Consider the following 27,509-nt stretch of genomic DNA (forward strand, 5'->3'; position numbering starts at 1 on the left):
CTGGTAATAATCTACTGTCCTTTTGTGATGTTTATCGAGGTTATTCATTCTCCGCTTGTCTGCACAGGTTTTTCTCAGGGTTCTTCAGTTTTCCTCAACGATCCCAAAGATTACATGAGTAATTCATAGCATTACATGAGATTCAATGCATTCGTAGTCTGAATCACAATCTGATTGTATAGGTGGTTACCTATTGTGTTTCAGACTACGAATGCTATGAATGTAATTACTCCCATCTCCAGGCTGTCAAATAAACGAACCACACGACGTGGCGCAATGTAAAGAGGCTTCGAAGCTGACGTCCGAGGTTCAAACCCCGAGAGGGGTGCAGTGAGTGTGTACGCCTGATGAGCCCAAATAAGGGCAAAACACATGTTGCGTACTCTGCATTATTTGACAGTAAACTATGCAATATATATATATATATATATATATATATATATATATATATATATATATATATATATATATATATATATATATATATATATATATATATATATTGTGATGGATGACCGGTGAAAGTTTCCGGCCCTCACCCCCAGGCCGCTAGGAGGAGCTCTCCCGACAGCATGGATGTACCCCAAATTCCAGCAGGGCCTCATGGACTTTGTAGTTTCTATGCACAACTCTGCTGGATACCTTGGGGACCGCCGGGAGTCGTTGTAAGGAGGCTGTTGGACTCTTGCGTGCCCTATAACCTGGAAGTGCGTCCTGGTCACATGAACAGGAGAAATGACGTACTTCCAGGTTGAAGAAAAGGACTTTTACCCTGACCCGGAAGTAATAAGGACTTTTGGACTGTTGGGCAGGAACACCTCCGGGTCAGGGGGTATAAAAGGACTCTGGGAAAGCCCAGACACTGAGCTGAGCTGGGAGGAAGGGTGGCGAAGTGTCTGGGAGAGGAGGATTGGTATTTGTGTTTGATTATTGATTAGTGAATTATTGTATGTGTAGTGTGGAGTGTAGAGTGCTTGGTGCACACTATTATTATTTAATAAATAATAATTATACATTTACCTCGTGGCTGGCGTTGTACCTGAGGGTTCAAGGGAGCTCTAGCACCCCCTACTGCTATAATATATATATTTGCAGTTGGAGATCCACGAAGGGAGAAAAAACGAATCACGTATCATAAAATAGTTTTATTCCTGAGCTTTCAACCCCTATCAGGGGTCTTCATCAGAGGATAATGCTTAGACTTACAAGAATCAAAGGCAATATATAGCAACACATTCAGTGGGGGGGGTGGGGGGGGTTTTTGGGTGAAGTCAGCATGATCGGGGGGGGGGGGGGGTGTGTACAGGAACATCGCAACACGTCAGAAGAAAGGACGCACTATCTTTGATATATGCACATACTAAATCGACAGGACACACATTCAACTGGGACAACGTAAAAGTAAAATTTAAGGCCAGTACTAAAAGTGCCAGAGAGTTGGCCGAGTCTTGGCTATCAGATGAAAACGCCATCAACAGACACTTGGACATAAATCCAGCATATGCCAACCTAAGAAGGACATGTACACAATAATTAAACGATACAACCCCCCCCCCCCTTGATCATACTGACTTAGTCCCCTCCACCAACCCACCCATACCCCCCCCCCTCCACACCCCACTGAATGTGTTGCTATATATTGCCTTTGATTCTTGTAAGTCTAAGCATTATCCTCTGATGAAGACCCCTGATAGGGGTTGAAAGCTCAGGAATAAAACTATTTTATGATACGTGATTCGTTTTTTCTCCCTTCGTGGATCTCCAACTGCAAATATGCAAACCGTATCACAGACCTTCTCTTCCATATATATATCTTTATATATATATATATATATATATATATATATATATATATATATATATATACACACATACATATATAATTTCCATTGTAAGTGATTAGAACCCAGTCCTGGTATTCTTGCCTTACTGTATGTCCATTAATGCTGGCATAGGGTCTGGACACTGCAACCTTGAATTCAAAAGCAGGAGCATAAAATGGATAGAATAGCGGAACTGTGTGTGTCAATGTGCTGTTTAATTGATCAACATTCTGTCTTTATAGAGTTTGAACTTCATGCTTGATGTTACTGGGATAGATTCAACCATCTTGTAATCTTAAAATAATAGTGAGTATAGAAATGGTTAAGCTAAGTTACCATTAAGCTTGCTATGTGAATTTGAATTTGATAACTGCTGTACCCCTAAAATAACCCTTTTTTAATGCAGCTGCCATCTGTTTAAGCCATTTATTATAATTACCTTTGTTGTTGCTATTCATTCTGTGGGGAAGATTTTCACTCGTTTTATTGCTCTTTATAAAAAGAAATATTTTGTATCCCCTAATGTCTTTGTATACAGTTTTTGGCAGGTTGTACAGCAGGCCTGAAATAGTCCCGGTTGTGTGAATCTGCAATTTATGACACGATGAATAGCTGCTATTTGCCCCTGGCTACAGATGATAGTCTGGTAGGACTTTCTTCTAAAGATGTATTGTTTGTGTGTGTTTTTTTTTTTTGGCAATTATTTTTTTTATTCTATACATCTCTAAAAGAAACCTAACTAGAGAGTTGTGCTTATTTACAGCAAGTATAAGGGAATCTACTATATTTCAAACACATTCATTATGAAGATGATGAAATCATATCACATTTAATTTTTATTTTTATTAACCAATATTTAATAATGTAGTGTAGTATTCTATAATATTTATATACAAGAAGACCTTCAATAATAAAATGTTTAGGCAAATGCATTTAAAGCCATCAAGATATGTTGGAACATTTCTGTCTATAAAGATATAGAAAGAATGCTTTATGGATTGTACTACTTGTATGTATGTTGATTGGAGCAAACTTGTGTATTCCATAGCTGTGTTATGCTAATTTTCTTGAGTTCATACACTAAATGCTTTTTTAGATTTTAAGATACTTAACAGAACAGTGGTACGCCGGGGATTTCTTCTCCAGATTTCTATATTTGAATTCTGGGCCTGGTCACTTTCTGAGTGTTCAGCCTCTCTCAGTGTCTGCATTGTCTTGTTTCTAGGTGCTTAATTTCTTGCCACATACCAAGATGTGTGCGCTAGGTTGATTATTGACTGTAATTTTGCCCTATTTGTGTGGGTGTACCCTGTGATAAACCTGTCTTGTTTCAGTATTGCTGATTTAGGCTTCAGCTCCCATGCTCCTAAATGTAGATTAAATATAGTTAAAAATAGATAGATATTTAAAATGGCCACACATTCAAAAGGTGACAAAGATCTAAAGTAGAAGGTGGCATGGTACTACCTAATTTTCAATTTTACTACTGAGCAGCAAATTTATGCACAGTTAAATCTTAGAAATCAACTGAAAATCACAAATTCACACCAGCATTGCTTGCAATGGAAAACAAACCCTGTTCTAAAACTTTGTTGTATGCTCTGGGCTCCAATCATTACTAACTATTGTCAATTCAATTAACCAGCAATCCAACTGTCTACCAAATACTTATAATATGGAACCAATACATGACTAATTTCAGGGTAGAGTAGCTTTTATACACAATAATGAACTTTTTCCACTTTCTCAGACCTACTCAATATTTACTCAATATTTAACTTATAGAAATGCTCAGAAATTTTTTTACAGACAACTATTTGCATCTTATAAACAACTATGCTCTAAAACTAACTTTACAGCTACAAACTTTTTTTTAATATGGAAATTAGATATTATGTTCAAAGATACCTATCCAACTTTCCACATCTCACACGCATATCAGTCTTAGAGGCCATACTGATTAGTCTTGATGAAGACTTGGACAGCATTTCAACAATGTATGTTTCAAAGAATGTACACTTCAAAGATCCTAGCAGACAGTGGGGAGTGTTCCTTTCAATTGCCATCTTAGAAAAGGAGTGGAACTCAGCAATACATAAAATACACTGTAGTTTTATATGTATTAAGCATTCCATAATTCACCTAAAGTTCTTTCATCAATCACACTTATTTCATTTAAAATTGTCCAGAATGTAAGACCCAACTTGCAAGTGCTGCCATAATGCTCCAGCTTCACTAGGCCAAACGCTTTGGGAATACACTACATTAACATTATTTTGGACAAAACTCTTAACTTACTTTTCAAACAGGCTTGGTGTCTCAAACCATTTATCCGTTAACAGTGATATTTGGTGTCTACCCAGGTGGCACTAAAGTACATAGGCACAGATCAGTTGTAATATCCTATACCAAACTGCTTGCATACAGACTTGTCTTGTTGAGCTGGAAAAATTCCACCCCACTTTCAATGACTTAGTAGGTAAGTATGATTCTCTCTAAGAGAATATGTTCAAAATTTTTTTAAAATGGCAAGAATTCATTAATATCATTTTAGAATTAATATGCCGGGCCTTTGACCGTTTGATTGAGTAGCATGACATTGTAATGTTATGGTTTTTGAAAGTAAAATATTTAAAAAAAGGTTTTATGGGTAAATCTAGAAAATAAAGCATCATTTATACTTCAGATTTATACTTTTGGAGGTCTGCACTTGACCAACCACTAAGCTGAGTACAATATAATAAAACACTAAGGTTTGTGTGCCCAGTCCCTCAGAGCAATCTGATTGGCTAGTTTGACTTTGTTGTGATTGGTCACTTTGGCTTTGGTAACACAGAGGAAGAACGAGACAAAGAGGAGTTAGGGCTCATTTATACTTCACGCTCAGAACATGTACGAGCCCACATCATGGCCGCCACGCAGTCTGAGCGTTCATTTGATGCGTCCTCTGAGCAGGTCCTCATAAATTAACGTGACATGTGCACGAGTTGCAGTACCAGCAAAAAGTTGGGGGGCGCAGTGTGCTAAAAGTTGGAATGTGACGTCAAAGTCTCTGTTTACTATCTACATGTGACAGACAGCCGCTTTGCAGATCCTACGAGATCGGTGTGCGTGCTTCGATATTTGATAAATGGTTTGATGTGGTGAAGCAAAATGCCGACATACAGATGTATTCATGGTGCTTTTATATTCAAGCGTCGCATATTCCCGATCGTAATGACACGATACGTTTTAAAATTCTTACATACTATCTTCTGTGCTATCTTTTTTTCTAGGGCTGCCTCTGCTCCTGACAGCAGCGAATCGCCAGCGATAGATCGCCACACTGAGCACATTAAATGTATGATATTCCAACTCTCTGCACATTTAGAATCCTTAGATTTATACTTGATATCACTTTCATGATGAAAAGCATTAAAGTATGTATATTACATTTTACAGATAAATCGGTAATTCCATTTAAATAACGAATACTGTTAATAATTACACACATGGGGTGACACAGTGGCGGAGCGTTAGCGCTGCAGTCTTGCAAGGAGTCACGTCGCTGATATTCCCTGCCTGGAGTTTACACGTTTTCCTGCTGGGTTTTCTCAGTGTGCTCCAGTTTCCTTCCAAAGATATGCAGATTTGGGGATTTGGTGCTGCTAAAATGACGCTAGTGTATGTGTGTGCTTGTATTCACCTTACAATGAGCCGAGGCATCATCCAGGGATTGTTTCTCATTCGTGTCCAATGCTTGCTGGAATGGACACATCCCCGGATTTAATCAATAAACATCCTTTTCAGAGATATTGCGGTAAGGTGTCATCGGAATTTAATGGGTGTTCTAGGCAATTCACAACACAGAGAAGCTGAACATGTTGTCACCGTGATAATATCTCACACTGCCACCTGGTGGATTCCTCCAGATTTAAGTAAAGTACACGCGCAAGTATAAACACTTCAACGCTTGTGTAGCAGAAGCGTCCGCTGCAGCATGCGTCGCGTCGTGTGAAGTATAACTCCAGCCTAAAGGTTCACGCTAAGAGAGTCTCCTTCAAAGACAGAAAGTATAAAACCAGACAGGAAGCGAGTCTGAGAAGCAGGCTTTACAGGAACATGTTTGACCGAGGGAGTGCCGGTAAAGAGAGGTTCAGACACACGTCAATACAGAGGAAAGACATTAGATGTACATGTAGGGCAAGAGGTTGGAAATATTTTTTAATTACACTATATTCAACTAACTGTCTTCGACAGTTACTGTGGTTGGTAAGCCATAAAGTCACTGTGCTGAAATCAGAAAGTAAAAACTATAGCAAAAGGATTATTAATTCACTGAGGATGTCCATATTGCTGTTCTGCCTTGTGTGACCATAAATTGGAATTAGCAGGTTTCAGAATGTGACTTTATGCTATGAAGAATTCCTGAAATATGCTGAATCAAAAGAGGTGAATAATGACAAAAACTATCTAGGAATACATTTTGGGAAAATGTAAAATGTCTGACAAAGCTAGCAGGGTTTGCAAGACAGGATTCAAATTTGGATGGATTGCCAGTCCATTGTGAAATGAAACTGGAGCATCGGGTAAAACCCATGAAAACATGTGGGGAAAATGCAAACCCTGCCACACAGAGCCAACATATAAACTTAAGTACAATTTCTGGAAATCAAAAAATACTTTCTGGAATCCTAAAAGGATTTTATACTCCTTTCATGTTGACAAAAGAAGAAATTAAAGATACCTACCTCTGAAAACGCATCCTTCATTTCCTGTTATTTACGTTCCTATAAAATATAATACTTGACATAAATTGTAAATACATTTATGACTAAATTATATTCACTGAACTTCTTCCAAGTCCTTTTATTAAGCAGGTTTAAAATGTTATATTGTTTCATAATAAAGATAATTACATAGTTGAAGGCCATTTAGATAGCATAGAGCACTTTACTGTTACTGCTCTGAAGCTGGATCTGATTCCATAGCTAGCATAATTAGCTCATTGTTCAAAAAGTGAATGTAGAAAAGTAATTAACTTGTCAGAGATGCAGAAATGTGCCTTGCCACAATAAAGAAAATTTCTTAGATCTTTATTACAAAAACATATTAAATCAAAGAATAAACTAAAGGGCAATATAAAAATCACACTCTTCTACTCAAAATCTATCCTGTGCTACACACTTATTATTTTCATAACATATAAATCATCAAACAATTAAAATGGTTGTGTGAACTAACCTTGCTGAAAAACAGATGAACACGTAAAAAAAAATATATTATCACAGGCAAGGTAGTTTGTTTATAATACTCTGCTTGTCTTTATTCCTTCATCCATATTATTGTTATATCTGTTTAGACATTTAGAGATAAAAACTCTGTGACTAAATATAGCTAATGGTAGACTCCAGATTAATTAATCAATGTTTTCTTGAATATGTCCATTTAAGAATTCATGTTGGTAATTTTTTGATATTTCTGTCTGTTTTTTGTTTTAGTCTGATGTACTCTATTCTAATTGCAATTTTTAAAAATGTAATATGGTGTCATAATTACAGCCATCCATCCATATTCTTAAACAATTATGTAAATGTTTGTGCTATGCATTAACTTGTGTGTATTTTCACACACAAGCACAGTTTTTGTCCTATTAATACATTTCAGTGAATCTAAAGGAAAAAAAATAAAGCTCACAGAAATCAATCAAGTTTTAGAATAGGCATCCTGAGATAACTAGAGTATTTATATTAACATTTACACATTCTTCCTTGGCTTTTTTCCTATTAGCAGAATGTTTTATTGTCTTGAAATTATGCATTAACTTGTTTTTGGTTATCTTTGATCATTCTCCATGGCATAAGGTCTCATGTATTAAAAGCCAGCATGACTGTTGTCTTATACTAACCACATTTCTGATAACTACTGAATAGTTTGTTGCACAATGGAGGTGTCTCCATGACTGAAGAATCCCAGGTTGAAGAAAGCTTGGCAACATAATTGTAAGGGTTGAAGGAAATCTTGACTAAGTGTTAAATTGTATTTCTAACCATGCAGCAGACTTGACATATTTTATTTAAGCTCAAATTTGCGTTAGCTCATAAATTGCTTTTAGCCCATGTTTGCTTGTTTTTATCTTTTGCCTTTATACATTGACTTTTGACAAATACTGCAGCAGCAATGTTAAGACTCTTAAGTCTCTTTCTGTGGTTTGTACTAGCAAAAGCTGCTTCTGAATGCTTCTTTCGAAATTAGCTTTCCCATTAGTTTTTTTAATCATTTGTTCTTTTAGGGAAATTACACTTGATAAGAGTTAAATGATGACGCAGTTGTGACTTATAAAAACCCAGCCTTTTTAGAAACATAAACTCTCTTATTTTGTGTGGGTTAATAAATTAATAAAGTAGTAATATAATGCATGTTAAAAATAAATCTAACCTGTAGCAAATGAAAAACCTTTCTGTAACATCAAATTATTCATTGGCATTTAAAGGCATTAATATACTAGTGGTAAAAGTGAATGATATGCTATCACAGATGCTGTGTGTGCTCTCTGTTGTTCAGCATTACAGTGATAGCGTAGGAGTCAATTTAGGCTCCAACAAATTGTCAGCTACATTATAGTTCATGTTCGAGCAATAAACCAGGGAAGTGGAGAAACACCAACATGTGAGATGTAAAAAAATATAGAATGCATTTATTTTACACTGTACAAAAACTGAACAAACATAGTCTTGTGTCAAGCCAGCAATTATCAGTTCAAGTGAAATATTTCAAATTTAGAATACAAAAACATTAATAAAAATATAAAAGAAAAACCAAACAAAGTCAGATTTTTTTTCCCTCTTTTGTTCTTGGAAGAAGCTCTGAGAAAAGAAGTCTTAAGGAAAAAAATCATCCGTTTCAAGCTCACTACTCAACTCAGTAATATACACTGTACCTCCATTTCAAGCGTTATTTGGAAGTCTACACAATAGCACAGCACAACCCTCTCTGATCTCTGGTTATTCAGAAGGTTAAGTGAAATGAGCTCAAGCACCCCAATAGCTCTGTGTTACCTTCTCTCTCGCTCTCAAGTAATTCAGAAGGCTTCTATCGACTGGCACAGGCACTTCCACAGTAGAGCACGACATACTCCTTCTCAAATAATTCAGAAGGTTTACTGATGAAAGAATATGAGCAGACACCAAAATGGGCTAAACTGAACTTAATGAACTAAACCACCCACCTTGGGATTGAAGCATGACTTTCAGTGCCTGCGGAATTCCTTGAGTCAGTCTCTCATGAAGTCTCACTCATCCCCTTCAGTAAGAGCCTATGCTGCTATGCCCGCGATTTGCCGTAACTATTCACATAGTAACTCCTAGAACTAGGGATAACCGACTCATGTGCATGTGCATGCATACATGCAACAGCTCCTCCGTCCAGGCATCTTACCTGAACACTGCACTGTAACGTTTTGCTTTATTACCTTCTAGGCCCTCACATACCTCTTGGCTCTCCATTTCACCTTGGCAGGAAGTAACCTACACATTCCTTCTTGTAGTGCTGGCACCTCTGCCCCCCTACATGTGCACAGCCCAGTGGCCCTCAAGAACTCCACATGTCTCCACAAGCACAGTGCCACCTGCAGCATGGCTCTGTGCAGCTGCCCAGCCAATTCTTTCAGGTGCCTTCCTGCACCACTACCAATACAATCAGGTGACATCTAAGTAAAACTACTTCAAAACAAGTAAATAAATTCATAGCTCTACCTTCAAAACATCCTGCCACAAAGATACAAAGTCCATTGCAAGGCACATTCAGTGCACATCAATACTTAACTATTTAGGATGAACTTAGAGTATCCAATTATCTTAAAACACATGTCTTTAGGATGTGGAATCAAAACTTGAGTACCCAGAAGAAAATCCAAAGAGAAACCCAAATTGAGGGTTGAAAAATACAAAACTCTAGAGCTGTGACATAGTTGAGCCACCATGCTGCTCACACAACTACATAACATAACCTTCTCCAGTCCGCTTATTCCACATTAGTGTCATGGGTGGGCAGATTCTGACAACAGCATCAGGTGCAAAGCACATATCAACCCTTAATAAGACATGAGTACTTTACAAAGTTCACTCACACACACATAGTTACTATCACTAACACTGGATCAGATTACATTAGCTAATTAACCAACATGTGCCTTTGGGAGGAGGAATGTACAGTAAACTGAAGTATTTGGAGAAGAACCCTCAGACATGGCGAGAACATGAAACCTGCACACAGACAATGAACAGGCCAGGATTCAAGCCCAGAACTCTGTTTAAATGGAGTTGCCCTAGTGTTTCTTGCACTGTCATACTGCCTGCAAAACAGCCTATGCAATTAAAAATAAAGAATAATAGGAAAGGCTTTGATAAATTAAAAATGTTAAGAGCCTGACAAACAGATGTCACTGCACTCATCAAAGTAAAATTGTAACATGTAAATTGTTCCAGTTCTGTCATATCACAGCCAAAATTAAAATGAATACCCTACCCTGAACATATTCAGACATATCCCAATTGGAACAAAAAACATTTACATAAGTAAAGTTATACAACCTTATGGCCCAAGGAAACTTAAGATAGACAGGGTAGGAGTTAAGAGGCTCCATCAATTTCTGCAGTGAATTGGCTCATTAACACTTTCATCCTGTTACCCATGCTGAAGTCCATAGTTACCTATTAAACAAGGAAAGAAAAAATAAAAATCTTATAGCCTGTCCATATCCTCCAGGAACTGAGAGAACACTTTGAGATCTCACTTGTATTTATTAGGCTGTACGGGCTTTCATTTCAATTTAAGGCCTTTAAAAAGTATCAAATGAGTTATTGTTTGAAGGAAAGATGATTTTACAGATGTGAGGAGTCTTTCCAGGTCATTACGCTTGTTCTGTTAGCTCAGAGCTAAGTTGCTCCAATATCTCATGCGGCTGTTTTTTAAAAGAACCCCCAGATTTTAAAGACATTTTCAAGAAACTCCCACTTTCTCACCTAGCATCTCAAAAACTGCATGCTGCTACTGACAAAGAAAATAAAAACATGCATGCTGGTTGCATACTGTCCATATATTTTTTACTGAGGAAAAAGCATGCCCTGTATTTAGTGGCTAACCGTACCCACCCTTTCCAGCTGGATCTCAGTGAAAATAAAAATACCAAACGGTTTTGTGTGCCATCTGGGTTTATGTGAACAGGAGTGAGCTAAGTGCACTAAAACTAGACCTCCTGGGGATTCCACTAGGTACTCTGACTTTTATGTGTCCTACTATATTTGCATGGAGCTGAGTAAGAAATAAGCACATACTGTAGCTTTGGCATTGCCTGTAAATGTGGCCAAGCATAGTGTACAGCTCAATCGGTTTAAATTTGATGCAGTAGGTTATTTTTGTTACTAAAAGTTTGAGTTTGGAGAGACAAATAGTTATTCTTATTAGAATAATAAAATAACCTACAAAAAGTAATCCTAACTTTTGACCACTTTTATGGTTGTATGGGAAGGCCTTAACATTTTTCAACTGATAGGTTTCAGGTAAATGGCTGAGGCCTGAAAGAAATGTCAAACTGAACATGAGTGAAGTGTATTCTGGGAAAGTTGATTAGTAACAAGCCTGTGTTTTGAGAATCTGCCTGCTGTTCCAGGTGCTTACTGTTATACCTGCGTGTCTGTGGATCACCCTCAGGACTCCTCTAACGTATTTGATACCACCCCAGGCTGAGAGGGGGTGCTGGCACTAATCATGTCTTCTATTTCCTCCACAGCACTGAGAACACACCCAATGAGGGCACCTGATTCTGCCCCTTCTGGTCTCACCCCTATAAATCATGTGGTTGACGGAAAGAAGCACCACACTGTGAGCAGACCACAGCACAGGGCAGAGCTCTTGCGCGATTGACATTCATGAAGTAACCAAACGCCCATATTTGGATACCTTTTATTTTCTATCTGTTTTCACTGTCTCTGTGCCATTGAGCACTTGTACTTTTATTGGATATTCAGTTTGATGTAAACGGGTACAACCAGGTTGGCACCCCAACATTTATTGAACTGACTTATGTTTCCTTATTCAACTGCATTAGTTTGGGTGAGAAGGGCTGAGAGAGTGGCTGCATTTTATTAGAGCTTTCTTTATAAAGAGTTCCAATTCAGTTTTTAGTTTAGTTTTAGTTCAGTTTGGGTTTTGTTACCTTTCTGACATTCTGAGACAAACATTTAAACTGCGCTTGCCATCGGCTTTACTGCTGAACACTTTCCAAGGAGTGTAACTAAGGAACTGCCATTTGGGAAATGTCATCTGGGACTGAATGAAGACTGCAAGAATCCACTCCAGTTGCATAACTGTGTGTATTATATTTGCTACTATTGGTTAGTATACAAACATATATAGTTTTTAAGTAAAAGCTTAAGTTCAGTGTTTCTGTCCAATTACTTGTGATTCCCTGTCTAGCTGTAGTCCTTTAAGGCACAAAATATGCTTTGCAAAGTCCTCTATTGATGATAAACTCGGTTGAAATAAAGGAGTGGATATAAAAGACAGTTCCAGTCAATGAGCAGCCTGCCATTAGAGGTCCCTGGGGTTCAATATGCAGGGTACAATAAGGACAGTGAGACAGGTTAGAGGTTACTGGTTCGTTACCAGTTGGCACCTTTCATGTGAGGTACATGTTACATATGATTTCATATTATGAGAAAACAATGGTCAACACTACAGCCCAATTAAACCATAAGTGATCTCATATTTACTATAATTAAAAACTTGTATACTATCCTTCAGATCAATTGGCAGATAAATATAAGTACAAATACACTAATGTAATTACAGTATTTTGCCACTGGTTTAGGTAGTCTTTAGCTCTGTGCTAAAAGCAGCCAGCCATGAGGCTTTTTAGAGCCATGTAGAAATCTATTTTTGATCATGTTAATGCAATTGTGAATTGTAGGGCTATTCCGACACTGCCAATAAGAGATGGAGGTAAAACATGAATTTCAATCAATCAATCAATTACTTCATCAATTAATCAATCTCTTTTAAAATAAAATACAAAAAAACAATAGTGGACTGCTAAGTTATAGGAGCCATAAACCCTGAAATACTTCTCTTGTCTGTTTAGTATACAAAATGTCCCATGCACAATGCCTGGATAGAACTATGTAGAACTTAGCTAACATTCTAACATAACATTCAAAAACCCACTTGATCCAATTCATTGTACTGTAATAGGTTTACAAGGTCTGTGATGGGAATATTGCACCCAAGGCAATAAACAGCCCTGGAATGGGCACCAGTCCATCACAGGGCCCACTTCTCACTTCTGGACAGTTTAGAGTCACCAATTAGCTTAATACATGTGGCTTTGGGGATGTGGGAAAGAAACCAAAGGAAAACCCACACAGACGCGAGGATAACGTGCAGACACTGCATGGACAAAGACTTCAAACCAGGGTACTGGGTTTGTGGGTCAGCAGTGCCACATGGCTGGGGATCTTGTTACCTCTTTCATTCACTTCTGTAGAAGTTCAGTTCCTTGCATTTTTTAGTTTTACAGTCACAAACATCATGTAACTTACCCACTATGGTTTAAGGAGTAGAAGAAATGAACTACTAAGGCTGAAGTTTGTATAAACTGATGGTTAGCCATAGGAGACGCTTCCTATGGCAATATATCAAGGAGAAGCTATGACTTTGGAAGTGTTCACTGCTTTGCAATTAGTGGTGACTGTTGAATGAGCTAAACACAAAAATATACAAAACATGCAATGTGAAGCAACCTCTTTCAAGGGAAATTTCTAACAGTAAACTAACCTGTAATTGAAGTCATACAAAATATTTCTGTTTTATGGCAGACAAGTTTGAAAATTTGTCTATGGTTTTCTATTGGAGTTTTTGAAATATCAAAACTATGAGACATATTAACAAAAATGATACTTCTCTGACACATTTCCTATACGAATAAGTGTGATAAATTTCCACAAAATTGGTCCCCTGGGAACCAAGTTGTTTCATGTAGACAGACAAATAGGCACACTTGATGATGATAGGTGCTTTTGTATTGAATGCAAACGTTCCCAAAATACGTAAGTTAATGCCATGCCGAAACGTAAAAAAGTGGTAGACTCTTGAGCATTTAAGAGTATATCACCATCTTAAACGGCAGTCTAACATGCTGTGATGCACTTTACTTTTTTAAGCTCTGTTACATCCTTTCTCCTTCTTTCCTGTGTTAATTTTGCAGGAGGTACACCCTCCCTGAACATCAGGTTTCTTTTTGCTCTTGCTGCCTAATAGTGGACCAAAACCATCCACATACAACTCAAAATGAGAGGCAGAGGACAAGACATTTGAACATCAGTGAAAAAAACCCCATTAATGCTGAGTTTTTGAAACAAATAGCATCAATAGCAGCACATTAACATTATCAAACAAAAATCTCATTTAAATTACAAGTTAAGGTTGATTTCTCCTCTGAGGATCAGGTTTTGCCTCTCAAATTGTGTCCAGATGATTTATTTCAGAAAAAAAAGGTACAAAAGTCTGATACAATAGACTTGACAACTTTCAAGAAGACAACATTTAAATATTAAACCTTTGTGATAAACTGCCAATACGCAAGTAAATGAGTAACCTCGAGTTTTAGCTGTGCTTCTCATCTTATTTAAGCATTCTTATCAAAATAAATCCATAAAAGTACATATTCTTATCTTTCTTTTCTGTTTCTGTAAACAGAATAGCCCAGCAAGTTTTCAGTTATATGAAAGTTATATGACTGTCCTTGATCTTCAGTTCTGTTCTTGTTTTCTAGTTTGTCTCTGGATGTTTGTATTTCACAAAGATCCTGATACAATGACTCAAATTGTAAGCACAAACTGCTATACTTTTATTTGTGGTTCTATTGTGCATTCCAGGTAAATCTATGTATAAATATTTAAATGTAAAATAAAATAGATGCCTTTATATCAGTTAAAACAGAAATCACAGCGACGATAACATGCAGTGAATACACATGACTTGAGCATTCCTAGTTTTCATCCTCTTTCTCTGTACGTTTAGCATTCGTTTGCTTGGAGGTTGATGAGCTTGCTGCTTCCTGAGCAGCTCTTGTTTTCTCCACCATAGCGGCCCGCTTCATCTCTTCTTTCATGGGCATCTTTTCGCATTAAAACTGACTAAGCCAGTGTTTGTGTTGCAATTACTTAGTACGTTTTCCTTAATTTTTCACTTAAGCTAGCACTTAAGTCTTCAATCTACCTCAAGAATGATTTAAGATATGAAGAGGTAGAGGAAGTGACGGCGAAGGTGGTAGGGATGAGAACTACGACCGTACACATGTGCCGCATTGCTGCCCTGCTGGCTGCTGCTGAGAGTTGATTCTACAATAAAATAAAATAAAAATAAAAAGAGGAATAACCTTGGAGTCAATCATCACCCCGAAAATAGTATATGTGTACCAAATTTCAAGTCAATCGGTCAAATGGTTTGCAAGCTACAGGTGATTTAAAATCCTGGACAGACAAACGGAGAGCCACGGTAGCATATTATATATAAAGATATTTTCTGCTCACTACTTCTACTTCTCCAGTGCCACAGGAAACTGGTGTTATGAAGTGATAGATGCTGTATTGCATTTACAGTTTTTTTAGACCTTGGAATTCAAATTTAACATTTGTTTTGTGAAAAATCACGTCTTTAGGTTTTATTTTGGGCCATTATTGCTGCCATTTTGTTTGTAATTGGGTGCTACCTGTCATTGGGATGGTATCTCAGAGGTCATGACTTTGACATTAAAAGACTGACAATTCGACGTGTTTCCCTATCCAAGATTGTGGATATCAACTTTTTTGGGCGAACAAACTTTTCCCTCTAAAAATACCCTTTACTCTGGTTACAATCTTAGCTTTGAATTTTGAACATGATTTTGGTTTAACGTTAATGTTTTGACGACAATTCTATTGTCTTTTTAGTTTTGACTTTCTCATTTCTAACTGTGTCTCACCTTCTGATCTCTCTTTTTACATTTTTGCTAGATTCGTCTTTAGCATAACAACTGGTATCCATCTATTACACAATTGATATTAAAACTCAGAGCTGATTATTTGTGCCAGATACACATTTCAGCTGTGATGCTTCACTGCGCAGTACTGCTGCTGAATCTTCAATAAGATCTGTGTGTCAGTTTTACTGCTGGGTTTTTATTAAACACATTATCATGATGTGGATATCCATTCATTGAGACTTGATTTGTACATTTCTGGCGAAGACACATAGAAAAGTATTTTTTTGGGTATAATTCAGACTTCGCAAACACATTAATATGATCAAAAAAGAGAAATATCGCACACATAGATACTGCAAACCACTTCTAAGAACTGACAACTGACTGTGGCACACAAAATAACAAGGACATTCCAAAGATCCCGCTGATGATTAAGATAAAAGGTTGGCTCTCGGCATATGATGCATATTGTCTTTTTTTAATACATTTTTTGGATGGGTGTATTTAACAGATGGCTTATTAATTAAAGTCATTCTAACAACTTTTTATCTACAAGATCAGACCTCACAAGGACTAAATGATAATCATATTTGGAATGGACTGCTCCGTAACAATGTGCTTGCTGCTGGATCACTCTGATGTAGTTGTGCTTGTAATAAATAATCTAAATCAAGTGCCAAAGTAGTCATCTTGAAGCTCTCATCTAGGCTTAGTGTTGTACTTTGAATTATAGTGTCAATGTCAACACTAGTTTCTGTGGAAACTGGAAATGTTTGTTACCAACCACATTATTGAGTAATGCTTTGCTTAAAAGCAGTTTACATTGCATACTAAGCAATTATTACAATCCTTTAATGAAATGTAAGTTGATCATAAATATCTAAGAGCATTGCAAAGTTTATAAATAAGAAATCAGAATTTCATTCAGACACTTCTTTCATTCAATAGCATATGTAGGTGGTCTCTTCCAGACTCTCGCCTTTTATATGTAAATTATTAATTTTGCTTTCTATTTTTTTCATGCCTATGCACCATGCAAGACTGATGACCATTGTGGAAATGCCACAGAAGATGGTAGTGCATGTTAGCCAGCAAAATGAGTAAAAAATATAACAATAACCTCAGGAAAAGCATATCTTATCCTGAACAGTTAAGCAACCAGGCTTCCTTGCTTAAGAAATCTCCTCTCTGACGTAACTTTGCATAATATCTGAGACTTTCTTAACTGTCTTTAGTCATGTGTAAACCAGCCATTACATCTTAAGAAAAAAAACTTACAGAGAATCAAATGCAGTACCAGGCCATTAGAGATGTCAACTTTTCTTAACTAAGCTAGTCAGGAAGACATGACATCTAGAAAAAGAAATAGTTAGAAGATGCTAGGCTTTAACTGCAGATGACATTGGGACCTATCATGTTGTTTAGCATAAGAATTGTCTCCACCACAGTGGCAAAAATCCTTGCAAAGATTTTCCCCATCTTCTGGCTTTTCCTGTTAAGGACCGCAATGGCAACAAGCTGAGATGGACAGAACAGGCCAAGCTATTTGTAAAAAGTTTCCAGACACTTCTGGGGAGTCCCCAGACACACCCATTCAGACCAAGAGAGGCACTGTATTTATGCCAGTGTTCCTTTGGTGTTCACCCAGAGGTCCTTTCAGTGGGCCATGTCTGGTAACCCTTTGTGGGGGGCACCTTGGAGCATCTTGACGTCATTTCCAAGCCACCTAAAATCCTTCTGATCTGGAGAAACAATAATTCTCCTGTGGTATCCTTTTGTATTGCTGAACTCCTCACTCTATCACAGAAAGTGAGTCCATCAAACTTGTTCAAAAACTTCTTTTAGGCTACTCACAGTCACATTTTTGCAGTCACTAACTAGAAATTGTGACTAAGGGTAACAAAATGTAATTCACTTCCAAATATTAATTACTGTTTATTGTTATCTCAAATAATGATAATTAAAGAGAATTTGTATATCATGAACATTTTAGTTTCTACTACACCGATAAAGGGTAGTGTTGTATTGCATTTGTCTACACTGAAGCTTAAAAGATTCAGTGTTTTACATTTAAATCTTGTGTTCAGTCACTGTCTGTTCGGAGCTTGCTTATGTATGTGTGAGGTTTTATTAAAAAATATCCATATACTTGTAGATGTGCATATTAGGCTAAATTGTAAGTGTGTACATAAGTAGGCCATGTGATGGACTTGCACCTAGTCCAGCAATAGTTCCTTCTTTGCATCCAGTACTGCTTGGTTGAACTCACAATCTAAACAAAGCACAAGACCACTGGCACAATGTTCTTAAGACAGATTAGATCAAAGTAGGGTTGATTAATCATTATAGTTAGCCACATATTTACCAAAAAAAAACCAAGCACCACACGAATCGCATCGACAGCTGTCAAGCATCTTGGTGGAGGAGTGAAGAGTGGGGTTAGTTTGTAAACACAGGACATTGAAGTCCCTGAAACGAGTCCTCTAAGAACTCCCCTTTGTATCAGAGTATTCTAGTGAAAAACGTGAAGCCATCTGTCTGAAAGCTAAAACGTGACTGAAACTGTTTCTTATAACTAAAAAATGATCCTAAGAACACCTGCAAATCTGCAACTGAATTCCTAAAAAAAGAAAAGAAGAAAGATTTTGGAATGGTCAAATCAATGTCCAGACCTCAACCACATTTGGATGCTCTGGCAGAACTTTATGAGAGCTGCGCACAAATGTTTGTCCTGAAACAGTGTGTCAATGTGGTCAATATATTTAATGCACTTTGAGCTCATATATTGTACATAACCTTCTTATGAAATATTATTAATGAGGTAAATAATATTCTTCTTAAAAATATGAATGATTAGATAGATAGATAGATAGATAGATAGATAGATAGATAGATAGATAGATAGATAGATAGATAGATAGATAGATACTTTATTAATCCCAATGGGAAATTGATTATAAATATTTAATAAGAACACACCAGAGCAACAGTTTGATGTTCTGTTTTAGATAAAGGCTTTCATTAATTCTTCAATGTAAAAATGAACCAGACTTACAGCAAATAATCATTATAAACCATGTGAAAATGGACAGTAAAGAAACAGAGATTGTTATAGGTAGAAATTAAGACTACAGTCATAAAGTAATAATAAAAATAAATAACCAACCCAGACAAGCTAATACATTCTCAATCAGGAAACTGGAATCATCAAGAAAACTGAAGAAAATAAAATACAAGTTTCAGAGATGTGGTACTAGAGAAGGATTACTTATCATGCTCTGGAGTGCAGAAAAAAATTAGTAAGATAAAAAATGAATATCACTCAATTGATACCTCTCTACTCTAAAAATAGATAAAAAGTATGTTGAATGCATCACACATTTCATCATTGACTCCAGTGTTAGTTGATTTTTCTCCTGTTCTGCCATTAGATGCTGTTGGTACCATCGACATGTTACCTGTCTTTGAAAAATTGCCATATAGAGCTCATTTCTTCAGCATTTAGTCCAGTGTCATTGTCTTTATTACATTACTAACTGGTTGCTTAATTTTGTACAGCTGTTCATGTTTTTACAATGGCTTAATAGCACTCTTTAGTTTTTGAAATGGAAAACTAAAGTTTATTCAACAGTCACCTTATAAAATTCAATACATGTATTTCCTACCCCAAGAGATTTCTTTTCTGCTTTTTTTTAGGTTGGGACTGAGAAGTTATTGTTTTATCTTCAAAAACTGACAGACATCATAGTTGTGAACTACCTGGGTAGTGAATATGTAGTGAATATCCTGGGCTCAGAAGTGCCCAAACTTATAATATAACAAATTGAGGTGCTGATCAGTGTTCTTTAATTTTACTGGATATGTGACAGTATTAAGACTAAAGTGAAATAGAAATGGTGAGTGTTGAGCTATCTATGTCAGTGTTTTACTTTAATACTATACTAAACAACACTATAACCTTATATCATCTTATGTTTATTACACAACTATCTATCAATCCATTTACTAACGCTGCTTTACCTGATTTTAATGTTACAGTCTGGAAGAGAGGTAAAAAAAAAGAGAGTGCAGGCAGGGTGGAATGGGTGGAGAAGAGTGTCAGGAGTGATTTGTGACAGACGGATATCAGCAAGAGTGAAAGGGAAGGTCTACAGGGCGGTAGTGAGATCAGCTATGTTATATGGGTTGGAGACGGTGGCACTGACCAGAAAGCAGGAGACAGAGCTGGAGGTGGCAGAGTTAAAGATGCTAAGATTTGAATTGGGTGTGATGAAGATGGATAGGATTAGAAATGAGTACATTAGAGGGTCAGCTCAAGTTGGACGGTTGGGAGACAAAGTCAGAGAGACGCGATTGCGTTGGTTTGGACATGTGCAGAGGAGAGATGCTGAGTATATTGGGAGACAAATGCTAAGGATACAGCTGCCAGGCAAGAGGGGAAAAGACGAAGGCCTAAGAGAAGGTTTATTGGATGTGGTGAGAGAGGACATGCAGGTGATAGGTGTGACAGAACAAGATGCAGAGGACAGAAAGATATGGAAGAAGATGATCCGCTGTGGCAACCCCTAACGGGAGCAGCCGAAAGAAGAAGAAGTCTATCGAACATCAGATGGCACTAATACATGGAGTGCCAGTTCATCACAATGCTCTCTCACTTTAGAGCCACCAGTATGGATAACCTTTGAGATGCGGAACCCACTGAAATATCTTCTCAGACACACAATAAATAAGCAGACTCTGAACAGACTGTAACTATGTCAACCCAGGATTGGAAAGCAGTAATATTAACCTATTCCACCATGATATTGCTCGAAAGACAACAAGTTAATAGAGTTATTATTAATGAACTAATTTTATTCATTTGAGACTCTGAATTCGGTCAGTGGTTTTTGATTGTTTCTTCATACTGCTGGATAGATGAGGATATGTTTGGAGTTTCACTAAATTCAAGAATCTGGCCTGAAAACTGTGCGTGTGGAGTTCACACATCCTCCATTTATCTTCACATGCTTTCTCTTGTACTCTGGTTTCCACTTCTAACCCAGTGATGTTTAGATTTTGGCACAGTATGACATAGTGATGGTTCTGTTAATGAGGAAATACAATCTCTTTCAGGGCCATAAATCATTTGCGAATACTGGGAAAGTGTATACTCTATAGAGGTAGTGACTATGCTAGGATTCAAATCTTATCTGCCAGGGCTGTGAGGCAACAGTGCTTGTCCCTGCATCACCCTAATACAATTCAATTTATTCTAAAAAGTACTTCCACGTATGAGTCCAGTATGCCTGACACTACTACAAATACAAAATTTCTAAGGGGTATATTTAAAATTACTAAAATATACAATTCTCCATGAGACAGAGAAATTAAACAAACTGCCTTTTCTGAAAGGTCTTTTTCTAAAAGACATACTGTTCTGTGTAATATCACACTTTTGAAAAATCTAAAGTCTTAGACATGCCTTACCTGTTGTTGATAATTAAAACATTCAGCCATGTCACATGAAAAGAAAATCCCAGTTGACTTTCATATGCCCTCCCTTGACCCTAATCACAACTTGGCACAGTGCATCCATGATGTGGTACTGGTGGTGTTTAGATCTACCCAAATTGCATTCTTCTGAGGTTTCTGGAACTCGTTTTCAGTTTGTCTATATTTAGGCTATATAATTTGTGAGAACTTTGCTCAAACACAAATAGCGTATGTTAATAATTAATGGAAAATGTGATCACGAACAGCAGTGCATGATCCCTTAGAAAAGCACAAGATAATTACTTAATCATCTGGTTATAAATTTCAGCATCTTGAACCTCAGACCTCAAGTTTAATTTTGCCCTAATGTTGCCAGTGAACACTAACAGTGAGGACTGTGAAAGGGTTCTGAGGAAGCAACTGCATGGAAGAAATTCTGCAATTTCAATGGAGTAAACATGTTGGCCCATTACGTTATTTTTAAAAAAATTGTGATTTTAAGGGGCTTTCCATTTTTTTCTCCCTTGACTTGCAATGCTTGGTTACTAAGCCAGTGCATCATGGTATTACTCAGTTTTATGAATATTAATGAAAAGCATGCAACATTTTTAATTTCTTCATTCTTCAGATCACTGACACATAGGATCCGATTTTGACTTGCCAACCTCAGGGGCAATCCATAGCCAGCTTTTCACTTCTTTCCAGTGGGTATTACTTGGCCAGTTCCCTGCCTCATATGGCTCCCTAGCACCATGCCAGCACAAAGCAGAGCCAATGTACAAAAAAAAAAATCTAACTCCAAGGCTAAGTGAAGCTTGCAGAACCACAAACTTGTGTTTTGATGAAAATATTTTGACAGAGAACAAAAGAGATTTAGTGATTTTATTGGAAAGCAATACTTTCAAAAGCTCTTTAACACTTACATTTCAACCTGGATTCTGAACCACTTAACTGTAAGCTCAAGGCAGCTAAGTCAGGCTGATCTTCCCACAGCAGTCAGTAGAATGTATTGTATAGACTCTCAAAGAAGTGTCATTCTTTTTTTGATGGAATTAGAAGATTGTCACATTAGGCCAGGCTCTAAAGTTAAATATACAGTTAAAAAGACTTACTCTTTTTGATGATTTTTCTCCTTGAGACAAGGCTTAGTTTGTATTTTTGTGCATTCACTGGCACTAGCAAAAAGCAAACAAGATCGGGAATTGCACCTAAGAACAATCAAAAGATCATCCCTTCACCCAGCCCCACCTCACCTGCAAATTATACCTCTACAATTACTGAAATACCACAAGATCAACAGATTTTAATGATGAAATGGTTTTCAGTGTGTCACTGGAAAAGTATTTTCAAAAGAATTAGTTCTGATCTGGAATCACATAGTAGGTTATTTCATCAGTCTTTATGCCAAATCTTTTTTCAGCTTACCAGTTTATCAGTTTTCACCTGATATATTGTAATAGCATTATTAAGCTCAAAAAGTAGTTTCAAATTATATCTGCCTGTTACTGTATGGGTGATGTGTTGCATATTCTCTCTGTCTCTATCCATCTATCCTTCTATCTAATATCTGCTGTTTATCCAGGTAAGGAAAGATGACCAGTTGTCTCTTTTCTCTGCTACTTCCTCCAGCTCCTCTGGGGAATACTAATGCATTCCCAGGCAGCTTGGAGATATACAGTAATCTTCCCAGCATGTCCTAGGTCTGCTCCTGGGTCTTCTTCTGGTTGGACATGCCCAAAATAATTCCGCAAGGAAGCATCCAGGAGACATCCTAATATGATACCTGAACCATCTCAACTGGCTCCTTTCAATGCAGAGGAGCAGTGGCTCTGCTTTGAACTTGCTTGTATCCATGATGTTTTTCTTTCGATCACTACCCAAAGCTCATGCCCATGGGTGAGGGCAGGATTGTTGATTTACATGTAAATTGAGAGCTTGGTCTTTCAGCTCAGCTCTCATTTCCCCACAACTGACTGGTGCAGTGGCCGTATAACTGCTGATGCCACACTCTCTGTCTCTAATTGCTATTTTTTCACTAGGTGCTCCTGTTTCTTCCCATATTCCACTTTGTTTGTGGCTGGTTAACACCACAATATAACTGAAATGCAGTGACACTTTATATTTTAAATGTAAATAAATTTATTAATAAAAAAACTAGGGGTATAATACAGGACAGTGAAGCTATTAGTAACCCATATGACTGACCATTTCCTGAAGATGCTTTTTCTATCATAGCTTTTTGGAGCGCTGAACTCAATCCTGGTAACATCTGACACCAATACAGGAACCAGACCTTAACAGGATGTCATTCAGTGATATACCCAACTGATTTCATGCAAAGCCAAATCAAATCAGTTAACAGATCTATTTTTCTGAAGAAGGAGGAAACCCGAATGTGCAAACCTCACACAGAGACAGGACCTTGTATCAATTGAAGGACTCCAAAGCTGCAAGGCAGTTATACTAACCATTGCACCACGTTACAGTGCTCTTCAATATATCCATCAATCTATTCATACGTTTCTTGAATCCTAATCTATTGAAGCCTGTTGGGAATCAGAGCTTGTCGTAACATCACTGGGCACAAAGTAGAAATTACCACTATATGGGGATTCAGTCCATTGCACGGCACTTTTTATGATATTGTGAAATGAGCTCATAAATGCCAACATTTTATTAAATTTGGAGCTCATCCACCCTTTTCAGAAGGTACCTCTGTACTGAATATAAAGTCAAATTATTTTTTTAAAAACAACCACACCTTGTGCAGAAAGTAAGTTTAACAGTTGCTTTACAAATAAGTACATACTTCTGCAACATTTTGTCCTGAAGTGGCCTTTTCCCAGCATTCTGAAGTAATTTCTGGCATGACACTCTATTACTCGAAAGAAAAATGTGTTTATACTCTTCAAGAATTTAACAATCTTTCATTTTGCCAGCTTCTCAGGTTTATTTTACCCACACTTTCATTTCAGCTTAGACCCTTTGGAATTACCATATGGGTTTAATAAATTGAACTCATCTTGGAACTTCATTGACAGCATTTGCATCACCCTTGTAATGCAGGCAACTAAAACTGCACACAGCTCTCTAGATATGTTTGCTCTCAGAATCGGTGTAATGCTAAAGAAGAGAAAGAGCTTATTGTTAGAATTTTTGTTGCTAATAAGCCAACTTTTTTGCTCTATTAAGACCCATTCATCTCAGGGCACTTAATACATCCAGTAAAGCACAGTCTTTATAGCATTGACAAGGGCTGTTCATTGAGTTGGTGGTGGACACGGATCTAGGAGCACTGTAGTTTCTGTCAAATGTGCAACACCAGACTAAGCTTCTGTGTTAAGGTAATCAGTAGTGCTTGACTACTTTTACATCTCTCTCTATATAAAATTCAACGTCTGTCTGTCTGTCTGTCTGTATTACTGTCCGCTTTTCATGAAAGAACTACTTAATGGATTTAGATTGGGTTTTTTACAATTTGTTTGAACATTCTGGTTGATTTTGCGACTTCTCTCATTGCGCTATGTATCATAGTTCGCTTGCAGTACTGATTTATTTGTGCAAATCCGAGAGACATGCAGTGGACTATGGGGAGGGGGACAGGGCCCTCCTCACTCACATGCTAGCCTCGGGGCATGTATCTTACCTCCGCTTAGCAAGAGAACGAGAGAACTACTTAACAGATTTAGATTGGGTATTTTTCTATAATTTGCTTGAATATTCCAGTTGATTTTGCAGCTTCTCTCATTGCGCTAAGAATCATAGTTCGCTTGCAAGAACAATATATTCGCGCCAATCTGAGACAGAGGCTGTAGGTCAAGGGGAGGGGGAAGCTTGATGTCACACGTGATCCTTTCTGTTTTTCCACTGCAGACCCATTATGGGAAATTCTGCCTGGCCTCCATGATGTCACTTTCAGTCAGGAGGCCCATGACATCAATTCCAGTCCAGAAGACACCCATTCCGGTCACAAGCCCCGATGATGTCACTTCTGGTTCCAGTCATAATTACCTCACTTCCTCTGCTGCACTTTAAAAACCCACAAACTCTAACCTCACCAGTTAGTTCTGTTTTGGACTTGAATCTTTACATATCTGTACTTAAACTTTATCCATTTGCAGCCAGGAAAAATGATACGGGTGGCAGCCCCAGCTCTTTTTTTGGCTCTTGTCTCATCTTTGACATACTTTAAGCTTAATTCTGATAAGTGCATGAAAATTATTTGAAATTAATTTATCTAGAAACTAAATTCTTATGTGTCTTATTCAAATGCTGCAATGAATGAAAGAATCCTACACTCCAAATGACTGATTTCAGCTTGGTTCATTTACACAAATTTTGAATGAAGAAGTCTTTACTAGGCTGTGTTCAGTTCAGAATAACCTTTTTATTCTAACAGTCTCCATGTATGTTTCAGTAATCCAAAAGTCATAACTGGCACATTAAAGCATTCAGATTTGTTACTGAAATCTATGAAGCCTCTCAACTCATCCTTATAATTTTTTCTTTTACTTTTTCTATAAAGGCTGTGCCAGAGAATGTAGCAACAGGACCAGCAAACAACAGTGTGTGTGACAGCAAATGGGTGTAGTCAGGCATGCGTAACTGGGGACCAACTTCAAGGATTAACTGATGTAAGCAACATCACTCTGTGATGAGAGGGAGTATTTACACTTTCAACCTGTTCTTTTTTACCCACAGTTTGGAGAAACCACACATTGGGGTTGCTTAGTCCCGCGTACTCCTCTGCCTCTCTAAATCTGGATGGCTGACCAGAAGAAGGCGTCTTTTGAGACCGTGTAAAGCCATGCTCATATGGAGCATTTCCCTTGGACTTTTACAACGGATGTTTCTTTTGGTGCCACTGAGATTCGTTATTTTAGTTCTTGTGCACAATTAAACCGGGTTTTCCCCATGTTGGTGCCCCAACTTACTCCAGAGTGGTCCATGTCCTCTGTCGCGTAATTACAGTGTTACAGTTTTTCCTGAAACATTATATGAGAGAAAGACCACTCAGAATGGTGTCACATCTGTACCAAGAATCACAGGATCAGAATTACCTTTATTTGCAAAGACCATTTCACACATTGCCAAAGTGAAGCATGTGTTTGAAATAACTAGATAATGCTGCAAGATCAGACCTTGAACCAGCAGGTTTATAAACAATTTTTATCCTTAAGTTCCAGGTGTCATAAGTCTAAGGTTTTTAGCTGCTTTCAGAGGCAAACTTTTACACATTATTGTATGCTGTATCCTTTGTCTGTGCTCCATGTTTATTTATCTTTACAATTATTTTGTTTATTTTTTAACATTTTGATAATGATAAATAAACTTTGAAAAACAATTTAACTGCACTGACTGCAAATGGAAAATAAATAGGATCAGTTACTAACAGGAAACCACCAGACTCAAAAACTGCTTGACAATGTGACACTTTTTTTTTAAATATGGTATCATTGAGATGCCCAAATATTTTCAGTATGTGGAACATGACATTGAAAGTTGTGTACAGCAGTCTTAGTGGTTTAGTTCACTAAAAAACATGATGGATAGCTAACAGGGTGGTGCTTAGAATGGGTGATAACAAGCAAACATTAAACAACTAACCAGGGTATGGTGTCAGTTTTATAAATTCAAACATGTTTAGTTTATCAGAGATAGACCAACATTAAAAAGTTCATGTATGCCCACAAATACTCTCAAACAGGTAAATAACATCTCATTTTTTAATCTCCTCTCCCCTTCCCACCCGCTTTTAGGTGGAATAAAAGACTTGTTGTGGGTGGCTTGTCTCTTAATGTTTCTCTGATTTCTTACATTCTCTCTCTTTTGTTGATTATTCTTAACCATGACCTTGTCCCATGTTTGTCCCCTTCCCTTTATTATGGCTTTAAAAATGTAAGTAAAATACTTCTTCATTTTGATGGTTTCGATGTAACAGCCCTACTTACCCATTTGTGTCTTCTGTTTCCCTCCAGAAAGAACTAGACCTGGAGGAAGAACAGAGACCTCCAGGTCCACCTGTGCCTTCTTACCTGGCTCATATGGTCCTCACCACATAAATCAAAATCCCACTGCAACAAGGAGCCAGTTAACAAATGACCATTGAAAAAGTGGCATCAGTTTTGCCCACCTCAATGCTACAATGAATAGTCTTTGCTAAACTGTTAAAAAACGTTACTTTTACATGTTTTTGGTGTCCTGTTTTACAG

The sequence above is a fragment of the Erpetoichthys calabaricus genome, chromosome 1 (assembly GCF_900747795.2).
Source record: "Erpetoichthys calabaricus chromosome 1, fErpCal1.3, whole genome shotgun sequence".
In the NCBI taxonomy this organism is placed as follows: domain Eukaryota; kingdom Metazoa; phylum Chordata; class Cladistia; order Polypteriformes; family Polypteridae; genus Erpetoichthys; species Erpetoichthys calabaricus.